Source organism: Erinaceus europaeus, chromosome X (genome assembly GCF_950295315.1).
Source record: "Erinaceus europaeus chromosome X, mEriEur2.1, whole genome shotgun sequence".
Lineage (NCBI taxonomy): Eukaryota > Metazoa > Chordata > Mammalia > Eulipotyphla > Erinaceidae > Erinaceus > Erinaceus europaeus.
In genome coordinates, this window is record NC_080185.1 from 19155686 (window position 1) to 19165217 (window position 9532).

At 43.5% G+C, this 9532-nt stretch overlaps 1 long non-coding RNA gene across 1 annotated transcript; it reads right to left on the bottom strand.

The window, feature by feature from the left end:
- Positions 1–625: 625 nt before the first annotated feature.
- LOC132535864 (uncharacterized) lies at positions 626–1329 on the bottom strand. Its single transcript, XR_009547610.1, has 2 exons — positions 1231–1329; positions 626–1039 (listed from the first exon to the last, which is right to left on the bottom strand). It is a non-coding gene; the product is annotated as an uncharacterized LOC132535864 (long non-coding RNA).
- Positions 1330–9532: the final 8203 nt, after the last annotated feature.

The following is a 9532-nucleotide window of genomic DNA, read 5'->3' on the forward strand; positions in this document are numbered from 1 at the left end:
AGTATTAAAAATCATGGATCTCCCCAAAACTCAAAGACAGGGACAGGCTGGATGCCTTAATGAGATGTATAACAGTATTAAATCGAATGAAGGTATGAAAGCCCCTGTCTAGCCCTTCACTGTCTGAGACACACTGCCAGTCCCACACTTAGGAACAATGGTTTTGATCCCCACACACAGATGAGAGACTGTGACTGAGTCAGAGTTGGGGTGGAAGGAGAGGCAGACAGTGGTCTTTTAGGGTTTTAGGTATTTCAGTGACGTGCAGCAGGGAGGGGAAGTGTTTGAAGACCACTGGCTGACGTCATAAAGCACCTGTGACAACACCATGAAGATGGTCACCATGGCAACACCCTGGGGGGATTTTTTGGCAAATAGCACTGCCATTCCCCCAACCCGCTCCCTGGGTTCCTCCCACCTGTACACACCACCATGCTCCATTCTTTCCCTCTTCTTCATGGTAGTTTTTATTACTGCTCACTTCTCCTCCATGCCCCCACTGTCTGGCTAGTGGTGAACCTTCTGGTGGGGCCCCATCCTCCCAGGACCCTTCTTCTTCCCTCCTCCATCCTGGCTGTTCCCCTATCCCTCCCTCCAAGCCATAAAAGAACTTTCAAGAGACACAAACCTTCACCAGGTATTTTTATTTAGTTTTCCATCACATCAGGGTCAATGTCCAGGCCAGGACCTTCGGCAGTCCTCTGTGAGGAAGCCCAAGACAGGAGACAGGGGGAGTGTGATTGCCCTGCCTCATGAAGGAGCTCCTGTCTTCTCAGTCCTGTTGGCCTTCTGGCCCATAGTTCTTCTCCTGGGAGTCAGCTGCTCCACTACCAGTTGCCCCGTTCTCTGAAGACCTTTGCCGCACCTCCATTTGCTGGACAAGTATTAGCTCTAGTACTTTAAGCTCCTGAAGGAGCCTGAGGCAACGATGACAAATAAGCGGCTGACAAAGGTACAGAAAATAAATAAAATCGGTCAGGGCTTCCAGGGTCAGTTGTTCTTGTTCCTCTTCCAGTGGAGGTTTGTGAATCCGGAACATCTTGCTGATCTGGAAAGAGCACAGGATGATCAGAGAAGGATAAGGTGGGGGAGACGAGGTATGGCATGGAGAGGACAGGGGCGTTGTGTGTTAGGGTGATGGTGGGGGTCAGTGTGTGGGGCAGGGCAGCAACAGGGCTTGGGGTATCAGCTGGGGGAAGGAGGAGGAGGGGGCAGGTGGCATCATCTCACCATGGCGACTTGATCCTTGTGTTCTTTAATTCTTCTCTTTCTCCTGAGTCTATCAGAGCGTTGATCCCTGAGGCGGGTGGAGTGCGGTCCACTCCTGCACCTCTAATGTCCCCCAAGGCCAAGGTACCTTCCTTATATATACCAGTACCCCACCCTCCCACCACACAAAGGGGCTACGTCTCCAGAGTCTGACTGGTCATCAATGGTGTCCAGCAGCCAATGGTAGCACTGGAGGGGCGTGGCCCTCACAGAGGAAGTCACAGTCTGCTGTGGGAGGATGGGCAACCACTGGAAAGTGCTGGCTGGAATGAGGGGACCTTTTGCACCCTAAACAGCCTGTTGTCCTGATCAGCCTTCTGCAGGGTGACGGGCAGCAGCGGGCAGGGGCTTCCTCTCAGAACCCTGGCCAGGCCACAGTGCCTCTGTTCACCCTTCTACCATCCCCAACACCCTGTCCCTGTGCTCCTTTCCTACCAGTGGGCGGCACCTGTGTACGTCTGAAGATGGTGCACCCCCTCCTCTTGGGCCCATGCCAGATGACTGTCTTGCGGAGTTTCTGAGAGCATATGTACCTTAGTCTATAAGAGGGATTATCTTTCTCCTGATTATGTGGCTGGAAAGGCTGCACTTAGGTTACCAAATCACAATTGAGCACCTCCCCCCTCATTTGAAGGCTGCACTTCCTTCACTATTTCTGAGGCAGGCAGGAGTGACATGTTCAGGTCAGGAAAGAAATGGCTTGGCCATCAGAAAGTGTCAAAATGGACCTGGGATTGCACCTTTGACTGGGAAGCCAATTTAGGCACAGAGCTTAGCCCATACCTTAATATATAAGACCTAGCTATCCCCACTATCCTCATCCCCACTGGAAGTCATTGTACTTTTTTTTTAGTCATAGGCATAAGCAGTGTCTGACGTCTATGCAACCTCTGACCTGTCTGTGTGCTCCCACCATGTATGACAGTCCTCCTGTCTCCCTTCTTTCAGTCAGGTGACTACAAGCCTTCCAGAAAGAAGCATTACCCTGCTTCTCTGAGTAGAGTACAAATGTGTTTCCTGACTAAGCAGAGGGCAGTCTCATGCCCAGAGCACATAGGTTCAATCTGTAATACCAGCATTAGTAAGAGCTCAGCAGTGTTCTGATGTCTCTGTCTCTGTATCTCTCTTTCATTAAAACAGTCAGGCAGGATCAAAAAATTAAATAGATTGAAAGAGAAGAGGACAAAATCCACCATTTACAGGTTATATCATAGTATACATAGGAAATCATAAAGAATCCAGCTGAAAGTTTCTAAAAACTATTAGGCAATATAGTAAGCTGTCTGGCTACAGAATTAACATAAAAAGTTGGTGACATTTGCTCATGTGAACACCAAGTCAGAAGAAGACGTTCAGAAATTAATCCCTTTTATAGCCATAAAGCAATAAACTAATTATCAGCCTAAGAAAAGAAGTGAAAGACTTGTACACTGAAAATTATTAGTTACTACTCGAGGAAATGGAAAAAGACAAGAAGAGGAAAGATTTCCATTTTCATGGATTGGAAGAATTAATATCATCAAAATGAATATATTACCCAGAGTCACATACTAATTTAAAAATGCTTTAACAATTTAATTCCAGTCTCAGAATTCAATTAGTTTCCACAAATGAAATATTAAGTGCTTAGACTATAGGAATGGGTAGTCAGAACTGAAATCTATGCATTTAAAGAACTTGAGGCAGTCAATATTTACCTGGTCATATTGAAGAAACAGTGATTTATAAGACTATGATTTAATAGGAGTATATTATAAAAACTATTACCACAACCAAGATCTGTGTTCATACTCCCACCTCCCTACAGGGACATAAAAATCTACACTTCTCCCCCACCCTCCTGGATCAGGAGTCTTTTTCTTTGAGGTAATATTTCAAAATCAGTTAAATTTTGTTTTGTTTGTCCTTTTTTAGTCTTCTTTCTCAACTTCTGTTTATGAGTGGGATCATCCAATACCCATTTTTCACTTTGTGGTACATCACACTTAGTATAATTCCTTCAAGCTCCATCTAAGATGGGTTGAAGAATGTGGATTCTTTATTTTTAATAGTGAAGTATTATTTCATTTTGTATGTATACCACACTTTCCTCAGCCAGTCAGTTTCTTTCAGGTTTGGCTATTACATATTGTGCTGCTATGAACATAGGCATACACATATCTTCCTGAATGGACATGTTTGAATCCTTAGGATATATCCCCAGAAGAGGATTTGCTGAGTCAAAAAGAAAGTATATTTCTATCCTTTGGAGAGTTCTCTAGACTGCTCTCTCCACAGGAGCTGGACCAATGAACATTCCGACCAGAAAAGCCAGAGGGTTCCTTTGCACTCCCAACATCTCCAGCAATTGTTGCTGTTGTTTTTGATGTATGACATTATCACAGGAGTAAAGTGGAATCTCATTTTTGTCTTTACCCGCATTTGCTTTTCTCTGACAGTCAATGACTTGGAGAATTTTCATATGCCTGTTGGCCTTTTGAATCTCTTCTATGAGATGTAATGTCCATGCCTATCTTTTAGTACTTTATTTATTTCCACTCTATTGTTTCAGAAATTAGAACAGATGTTCCTGCCCCTTTTGCTCATAGATTAAGTTTGTATGATAGTCTTCCATTTTTTACTTTGAGTCTTATTTCTGTCTTGTTGAGTCAGGTGGGATTCCTGCAGAAAGAATATGGTTGGTTTTGTTTTCTGATCCATCTTCCTACTCTGTTCCTGTTAAATGGTGAATTTGGCCAGCAACATTTATTGACATTATGCATTTATGGTAACTTAATGCCATTATTTAATACTTTTTTTAACTTTTTCTGATATATGGAATTTTTTTTTTTTTTGGTGATTGCCGGGATAGCCTTGTGGGTGGGAGAGAGAGATGATCAGGGACTCATGGCTGAGCTGGGAAGCAGTATCTCTTTATAAAGGAGCAGGGATGTGGTTCAACAATCTAATCTCTTCTAATTACAACACTATTCTCCCCAGACTCTCTCCTGAAGTGGAAGAGTCAGGAAAAAAAGGAAGTATGTACTATAGGGGGCAGGGAGAAGGAAAAAGCATGAACCAGTGAGGATTAAACCAATGTCCTGGAGGCAGGGGGGTACTTAGTTAACAGTGGTTATGCAAATAGAATACAGTGCCAAGCAAGGGGGAATAAACCAATGAAACAGAATGGGTCTTAGAAGCAGAATCCAGAAGCATACCAACAGGTGATGTTGCTAATGTTTATAGGAGGTATTTTAGCAATTTTTCCAGAACAACCTTGTCTGAGAAGGATTTTTATCCTTCTGTTTAATTTGAGTGACAGTCTAAGAGGATATACTATTCTTGATGGAAAACCCTTTTCTTTTTTTTTTCTTTTTTATTTAAGAAAGGATTAATTAACAAAACCATAGGGTAGGAGGGGTACAATTCCACACAATTCCCACCACCCAATATCCATATTCCACCCCCTTCCCTGATAGCTTTCCAATTCTCTATCCCTCTGGGAGCATGGACCCAGGGTCATTGTGGGTTGCAGAAGGTAGAAGGTCTGGCTTCTGTAATTGCTTCCCCACTGAACATGGGCGTTGACTGGTCGGTCCATACTCCCATTCTGACTCTCTCTTTCCCTAGTAGGGTGGGTCTCTAGAGAAGCGGAGCTCCAGGACATATTGGTGGGGTCTTCAGTCCAGGGAAGCTTGGCCAGCATCCTGATGGCATCTGGAACCTGGTGACTGAAAAGAGAGTTAACATACGAAGCCAAACAAATTGTTGAGCAGGAAAACCCTTTTCATTGAGTGTCTGATGTGTATCTTGCCATTCTCTTCTTTTACTGCTTGTGTGAGGTCTGCTGTTAGTCTGTCGAGAGTTCTTTTGTATGTGATTTTTTTTTCTCTTGTCGATTTAAGGATCCTTTTCTTATCCCTACTTGTTTGCACTGTGACAGTGGTATGTCTTGGAGTCTTCAGATCAGGGGTAGTTCTATTTGAGACTCTCTGGACTTCTTGAACCTTTATTTTCCATTCTGTTGCTTAGGGTTAGGAAGTTCTCTTCTATTATTTCCTCTAGGATGCTTTCTTTTTTTTTAATATTTATTTATTTATTTATTCCCTTTTGTTGTCCTTGTTTTGTTGTTGTGGCCATCATTGATGTCGTCATTGCTGGATAGGACAGAGAGAAATGGAGAGAGGAGGGGAAGACAGAGATGGGGAGAGAAAGACAGACACCTGCAGACCTGCTTCACCGCCTGTGAAGCGACCTCCCCACAGGTGGGGAGCCAGGGCTCGAACTGGGATCCTTGTGCTGGTCCCTGTGCTTTGCACCACATGCGCTTAACCAGCTGAGCCACCGCCCGACTCCCTCTAGGATGCTTTATTCCTCTTTCTTACATCTTTGGAGTTCATCCCATAAGTCTCTGTTTGTTAGCTCTCTCTCCCTTTTTAGCCCTTTTACTTCTTTCTTAGTTTTCTCTAATTCATTTTTAATCTGGCTAATTCTGTTTTCTGCTTCTGTTATTTGGCCCTTTCTTTGCTCAGCTACATTCTCCATATATACATATATATGTTCAGCTATACTATTAGTCTTTTCTGTTAGTTAGTTGGTCCCTTAGCCCAGCTATTTTAGCTTTTATCTGTCTGATTATGTCGAGATAGCTCATGTGTTCTTCCAAGGTCACCTTTGTTATTTCCTTATTTCTTTTTTTAAAAAAATTTAAAATATATATTTTATTTATTATTGAATAGAGACAAAGAGAAATTGAGAGGGGAGAGGAAGATAGAGAGGGAGAGAGACAGGAGACCCCTACAGCCCTGCTTCATCACTTGCAAAACTTTCCCCCTGCAGTTGGGGACCAGGGGCTTGAACCCAGGTCCTCGGACATTATAAGATGTGCACTCAACCAGATGTGCTATAGCCTGGCCCCTTTTATTTTTTTATTATCTTTATTTATTTATTGGATATAGACAGCCAGAAATTGAGCGGAGGAGGGAAGATAGAGAATGAGAAAGACAGAGAGATACATGCAGACCTGCTTCAACACTAGCAAAGTTTTACCACTGCAGGTGGAGACGGGGGGCTTGAACCCAGGGCCTTGTGCACTGTAACATGTGTGTTCAACCAGGTGTGCCACCACCTGGCCCATCCTTATTCTTGATAGTATTTCCCTAAAATGCTTTCTTCACCTCTTTGATTAATTCGACAGGTAATGTTTGTATACTTTCCTCATGTTTTTATTGCTTCTAGGTTGCTTGGAATTTTTTCTGGTTTTCTGTCCTTGTTCAGTCTTGTAGTGGATTTTTTTTAGACCATTGTATTTATTTTCTTTGATGTTTGTGTCCTGTCTTTTGATGTTCAGGTGATGTGGGGTGACTTCTGGTCTGTTGATTCCTACACAACTAAAACCTGTCACCATGTCATCTGACTCAGAGTGGCTGAAGCTTTTGTTCTAATGTGATACCACTGCCTTTGCCTTGTAAGATGAGGGGAAGGGTTCCATCTGTTGAAACAGAAGTTAGGCATAGAGGAATGAAACAGCGAAGAAGAAGAAGAAGAAGAAGAAGAAGAAGAAGAAGAAGAAGAAGAAGAAGAAGAAGAAGAAGAAGGAGAAGGAGAAGGAGAAGGAGAAGGAGAAGGAGAAGGAGAAGGAGGAGAGGGAGAGGGAGAGAGAGAGGGAGAGGGAGAAGAAGAAGAAGGAGAAGAAGAAGAAGAAGAAGAAGAAGAAGAAGAAGAAGAAGAAGAAGAAGAAGAAGAAGAAGAAGAAGAAGAAGAAGAAGAGGAAGAAGAAAGGGGCTGTCAACCTTGTCTTGACTCTCTGAAACTCAGATCCAGTAAAGTAGGCTCAGATGACTCTCCCATGATAGCCTATAAAAATTTTACCTTTGCAATCTTGCTTGCTGAGTTTAATTCCACGGGGGGGGGGGCGGTTAGTGGTGGTGGGGTGTGTTCACTGTCTCTGGCTGCTGCTTTTTCCCAAATAAGTCACCTCTGGTGTGGGCGATGAGTTTGGGGGATTCAGTGAGAGACTCACCACTCAGGTCTCCTTGATCCTTTTCAGTACCATTTTTCCAATTTATAGTTGAATTATAATACCCCACATTGGTTCCTCTTTATCCCCTCCTCTATAGTTTCTCTTCTACTAGCCTGGAAATCCTGCTCCCACTTAGAATTCCCAGGATTTGACATTTTTGTTGTTGTTGTTTTGTGGACACTGAGCCTAGGTACTATCTTCATGCAACCTACTTGACAGTCTCTCTTTTTTAAATAATTCTTTCTCTTCTTTTCTGCACTTCCTCTTCCTTCCCTCCCACAGAGCTTGAATTTTAGCCAGGAGTCACATACAAAAGGGTATGCTACTATGTCCATTTGCAGATCAAGAAAGTGAGGTCCAGAGAATTTAAGTGTGTTGTTCAGTTTCTGTTTGTCTTTGTCAGATATTTATTTGAGTTCCATATGAGTAACAGCAACACCTCTCTTAGGTGTTTTTCAAGAGACACAAAATCATCCTTTTTGTCTGAAGGATTATTTCCATTTGGTTCATATCCCATGATTTCTTACCTACCCATTTATCTTTGGGCATTGAGGCTGCTTCCACTCTTTGGCATCTGTGAATATCCCAGCTATAAACATAGGAGTACATATATCCCTTTGAATTCATGTATGTATATCCTGTCAAAAAATGACTAAGTGTGGCATTGTTGATAACATCTCTGGCAAGATACATAAATAAGTAACAAAAATAGTTTCTCCCTTTTCATATTAAAAGCCATGCAGCCCTGCCAACCACAGCTTAACACTGGGCTCTGTCAAGGCCTACTGTATCCACTGGGTCAGTCTCTCTTGGAAGAGATGGCTTACTTAAAGAGAGATGGAGCCAAGACAAAGGGCAGTAGATGGTTCCATCCAGGGAGCTGGGTGGTGGCACATCTGGTTGAGAGCACATGTTATAGTGTGTAAGGACACAGGCTTGAGTCCCCGGTCCCCACCTGCAGGGGAAAGCTTCACTAGTGGTGAGGCAGGGCTGCAGGTGTCTCTCTCTTTCCATCTCTATCACCCCCTTCCCTCTCAATTTCTCTCTGTTTCTAGCCAACAAATAAATAAAGATTAAAAAATGGAAAAAAGAAGGTTCCATCTGGACATGGGCATTGTAGGTACATGCTCTTATGAGTGTAAGATCTAGATCCTGCATTCCCATCTGAGTCAATTGGAGCCCCTGTCTTGCGTTGGTCTAATGGCCCAACACTTGTCCCAGAAAAAATCTAATAAAAATCACTGCTCTGCATTTTCTCACCTACAGTATCTGTTATACAATTTCAGGTCCAGGAGGGTTTTAAGAGGTGAGTAACACCCAAGCTGGTTCAGGTAGTTAGTCTTGCAGAATTCCCCCCAAAAACTAACCTATTTCCTCTTGTTGTTTAGATCTTCACCAGAACTTAGTAATTCAAAAACACTTTTCTTCAGACAGACAGACAGACAGAGAGACAGGAGGAAAGGAACCCCAGAAGGAGGCTTCCGTTGTGCAGAGGGGAAGCTTCCACTTGGGGCTCAGGCACACTATCCAGGTGAGCTGTCATGCTGCCACCTCCTTTGCCTTTATAGCTTGTCTCACACAAACACGCCTCTGTCTCTATGAATTTCATCCCTGGGAGACCCAGCCTGGGAGTTCAGTTGGCCAAGTGCCACCATTGAAGTCACCTGAGCACATGGTCCTTGCACTGTGATCGTTCTGCTCCCCCAGGCATCCTGGGGGAGTGTCTGTGCAGTGTATTTTGAATTTCACCCTAAAGATCAAGATGCTAGCTATCAGGAAGCCTGGACATATGTGAGGAGAAACCCCTCCTTTGAAATGGACAGCAACCCAAAGAGTAGAACCCCATATAGCTGCCACACTTGCCTGATTTCTCTGAGTGTTCTTCAGGATCCAATTAACATACCCAGAGCTCAGGGTGTACTGACCCTGAGAAAGAAACACTTTGTAATATCTGTATCCCACTACCCAGCAAAACGAATTAAACAGTGCATTACTGGCACTCAATCTGCTCTGGCACAGGACACTCACACCCGACTTCTCTCACCCAGGAACCCAGACACTCTTTCCCCTTAATTTGTTCTGTAGACTTATGGTATATCTCACTCCAGAAGGCCTCCTCCTCAACCTAGAGTCCCCACTAGAGAAATAGGGCAACCAGAGAGCAGAGACACACTGGGTGGGAAGAAACCCACCACTGGTCAGAAGTCTTGATCAATGAAATAAAATTATTCTTTTTAGAATATCTTAATTATATTTATACAA